This window comes from Hypanus sabinus, chromosome 6 (assembly GCF_030144855.1).
Source record: "Hypanus sabinus isolate sHypSab1 chromosome 6, sHypSab1.hap1, whole genome shotgun sequence".
In the NCBI taxonomy this organism is placed as follows: domain Eukaryota; kingdom Metazoa; phylum Chordata; class Chondrichthyes; order Myliobatiformes; family Dasyatidae; genus Hypanus; species Hypanus sabinus.
Window position 1 is genome coordinate 169,612,199 of NC_082711.1, and position 3,958 is coordinate 169,616,156.

At 44.0% G+C, this 3,958-nt stretch overlaps 1 pseudogene; it reads right to left on the reverse strand.

Moving 5' to 3' along the window:
- Window positions 1–1,593: 1,593 nt before the first annotated feature.
- LOC132395118 (ATP-dependent RNA helicase DDX39A-like) lies at window positions 1,594–3,150 on the reverse strand (annotated as a pseudogene).
- Window positions 3,151–3,958: the final 808 nt, after the last annotated feature.

The window sequence follows — 3,958 nt, forward strand, 5'->3', positions numbered from 1 at the left end:
TATGGTTTCCACATCCTTCCTGTAGTGAGGCGACCAGAATTGAGCACAGTAGGGTCTGATCAGGGTCCTAGAAAGCTGTATTATTACCTCTTGGCTCTTAAACTCAATCCCACGGTTGATGAAGGCCAGTGCACCATATGCCTTTTTAACCACAGAGTCAAACTGTGCAGTAGCTTTGAGTGCCCCATGGACTGGGACCCCAAGATCCCTCTGATCCTCCACTCGGCCAAGAGTCTCACCATTAATACTATATTCTGCCATCGTATTTGACCTACCAAAATGAACCACTTCACACTTATCTGGGTTGAATTCCAACTGCCACTCCTCAGCCCAGTTTTCATCCTATCAATGTCCCGCTGTAACCTCTGACAGCCCTCCACACTATCCACAACACCTCCAATCTTTGTGTCATCAGCAAACTTACTAACCCATCCCTCCACTTCCTCATCCAGGTCATTTATAAAAATCATGGGGTCCCAGAACAGATCCCTGAGGCACTCCACTGCTCACTGACCTCCGTGTAGAATATGACCCGTCTACAACCACTCTTTGCCTTCTGTGGGCAAGCCAGTTCTGGATCCACAAAGCAAGGTCCCCTTGCATCCCATGCCTCCTTATTTTCTCACTAAGCCTTGCACGGGGTACCAGTCAATATTTCCAGTCAAGGTAGCGCCAGTGAGCAATGAGTCCTTGGTGCCATCTTCCAGATAGTCCACAGAGCTGTTTATTCCACTTCTTGTACATCTTAATTTTCATGTTAAATATGTTTCTGGAACTGTTATAGCCAGTAATTTACATTTTGGAGATCAACTGCTGTCTTTGAGAAAATTCCAGCAGATGAGCATGGACCTCGAGGCACAGCTTAGAGATGGGACTTGAGCCCATGATCAACTCCATTTCACTGATTAAAGCATCCATTAACTGCTGATCAAAGCGTTGAGGAGGATTGAAACATCGAGGTGAATGCAGAAAGCAAGCGAACATTCAGTGCTGACTACTGGCCTCTCGCTGTGCTGTGAGAGACCTCTGCCAGATCAGGTGTCTCTGAGTGGCGCCCTATCACTCACTGCTGCTAGGTAAGGTGTCTCTGTGTAACGGCTTGAGTAGTCTTCCTCTCTTGAGGCTGTCGGATGATGTTACCAAAGTTCTGCAAATTATGGGTTGGACTGGACTCTTCTCGGTTTTATGTTTTTTATATTCTGTGTTTTTCATCCATTCTTTCTCATTGAGGGTCTGATGTTCTTGCAGTTTATACGATTTGCTTTTCTGCAAGGGGGAGTGTTTGTTGCTCTTGTTGCCGTTGCGCGATTTTTTTCCTCTTGCGTAGGGGGTGGTGTGGTTTAACAACCATGTTGCCCTTCTTATCTGTGGGTTGTTAGTTTTTCTGAGGGGAGTTGGGGGGAGGGTATTGTTTTGTGGCCATCTAGGGAAGATGAATCTCGGAGCTGTATACTGCATGCATACTTTGATAATAAAATGAACCTTAAACCTTTGATGCAAGGTCACAACCCGAAACACTGAAAATTCCACACCATCCCCTCTCCCCCCCACCCCCCACAGATATTGTTTTTTTTAATTTTTTTTTAAACTGAACTAGTTTATTTAACCAACAACCCACCTTTAGGTAAAGACAGGCAGAAAGAGCAATATACAAATTAAAAAAGATTGTATAAAAGCTTCAATTCTTCCAAACAAACTTTAATTCATGAAACTTTTTATAAAAGTATGTTATTGACAAAACAAATCTTAAAAAGTCATCTTCTCATCTTGTGGACAGACGACCACCAATCGACTGCAATAAGCTTTCATGGGACGTTTTCAGGCCTTGCTGGCACAGACTATCGGCTTTGTTCAATGTAAGTAGAAATGTCGATTTCATCTGGCAGCTCAGCAACATTCACTTCAAATCGATCCTGTACGTCATTCAGAACCTTAGCATCGGTTTCATCGGACACAAAGGTAATGGCCAAACCCTTCGTACCAAATCTACCTGCACGTGCAACCCTGTGGAGGTATGTGTCAGAGTCTTCAGGCATGTCATAATTGAAGACAATGTTCACTCGTTCTATGTCCATACCATGGCCAAACAAGTTTGTTGCCACCAAGATACGCCTCTGAAAGTCCTTGAACTGCTGATATCGTGACAACCTCTCCTCCTGTGCCATCCTTCTATGAATGGCAATGGCTGGGAAGTTCTGTTCCACAAGCAGCTGTGCCAATGCCACACAGTGCTGGACTGACTTTACAAAGATCACCACCTGATTAAATTCCAGGACATCAAGTAAATCAAACAACTTCCGGTTCTTCTCATTGTCCTTTAGTTTAACATAATATTGTTGCAATCCATGAAGTGTCAGCTTAGTTTCATCATCAACAAACACCTCCATGGGATCCTGCATGAACTTGCGGCAGACAGGACGGATCTCCTTGCTGAGGGTGGCGCTGAATATCATAACCTGCTTTTCATGAGGAGTTAGACGGAAAATATCGTGGACATCTCTACGCATGTCAAGTTGCTCCAACATCTTATCACACTCATCTAATACAAAGTGCTTGACGTATTTCAAACTGAGCGATTTACTACGTGTGAGAGCTAGGATTTGTCCTGGTGTTCCTACAACAATATGAGGACAATTCTTTTTCAAGATGTCTTCATCCTTTTTGATTGACAAGCCTCCAAAAAATACAGCTGCCTTTACATTTGGCATGTATTTTGAAAACCTTTAATATTCTTTGCTGATCTGAAAAGCCAGCTCTCTGGTATGGCACACGACAAGGACGGATACCTGTCCGTCAACAGCCTCCAGTTGTTGCAGTGTCGCAAGAACAAATACTGCTGTCTTTCCCATTCCAGATTTGGCCTGACAGAGGATGTCCATTCCAAGAATGGCTTGAGGAATGCACTCACGTTGAACTTCTGAAGGATGCTCAAAGCCACAGCCAACAATGGCTCGAAGTAGCTCTGGTTTCAACAAAAAATCTCTGAATCCAGAGCTGTGAATGGAGACATAGGAACCCTTCACATCCTTCTGAGCAGGAGCTGTTGCTGGTTCTGCCGAGGTCTGGTTCTCATCATCTTCTTCGTAATCCAACAACTCATTCTCAACATCGTTCTCTGCCATCTCGACTCTCCGGCTGACCGCTGCTTTTTGCAAAATCAGATATTGTTGACCTGCTACTCCTCCAGCGTTATGATTTTTGTTCCAATCAGTGACAAACTCCAGTTATCTTAACAGTTAAAGACATTAAAGATTAGTTTTATTTGTCACAAATACATTGAAGCATATAGTGAAATGCGTCATTTGAATCAATAAACAACACATATATGTGCTGGGACCAACATAGCATGTCCACATTACGTGTTTGGAATGTGGGTGGAAACCAGAGCACCTGGAGAAAACCCAAGTAGTCATGGGGAGAATGTACACATTTCTTACAGACAGTGACAGGAATTGAACCTAGATCACTGACTACTGGCACTGTAATAGTGTTACACTAATCGCTAAGCTACTGTTAAGATCTTCAGGCACTTGCCTTTATAAGAGAGTGTTTGGAGACCTTACTGTTGTTTTGAATGTTGAGTTCATCACCCGGTGTTTGTCGCTGCTTTGAAGGTGCCCTTTAGAACGTGTCCCTTGTCGCTGTTGTTCCTGTCCGCATATGGGACGGCAGTCAGCTGTTTGGGTCTGTTTTTTTAACTAAGCTCAACGCCCAACCCAGCATGGATGGAAAGCGTACAAGGAGCCAGCTGGGTTCAAACCCGGGACCACTCACCTCAAAGTCCAGTGTTGATGCCACTACACCACCGGCCAGCTAATGTGTTCCTTGTATGCACGTTAATACCTGAGAGATCAGAGAATACGAGAGGAGAAATGTTATCCCCTGCTGTTCTAAGACTATTGAATGATTTCCTAGTACGGTAGGATGGACTTACTCAGACAACTCATTGCCACTTCTT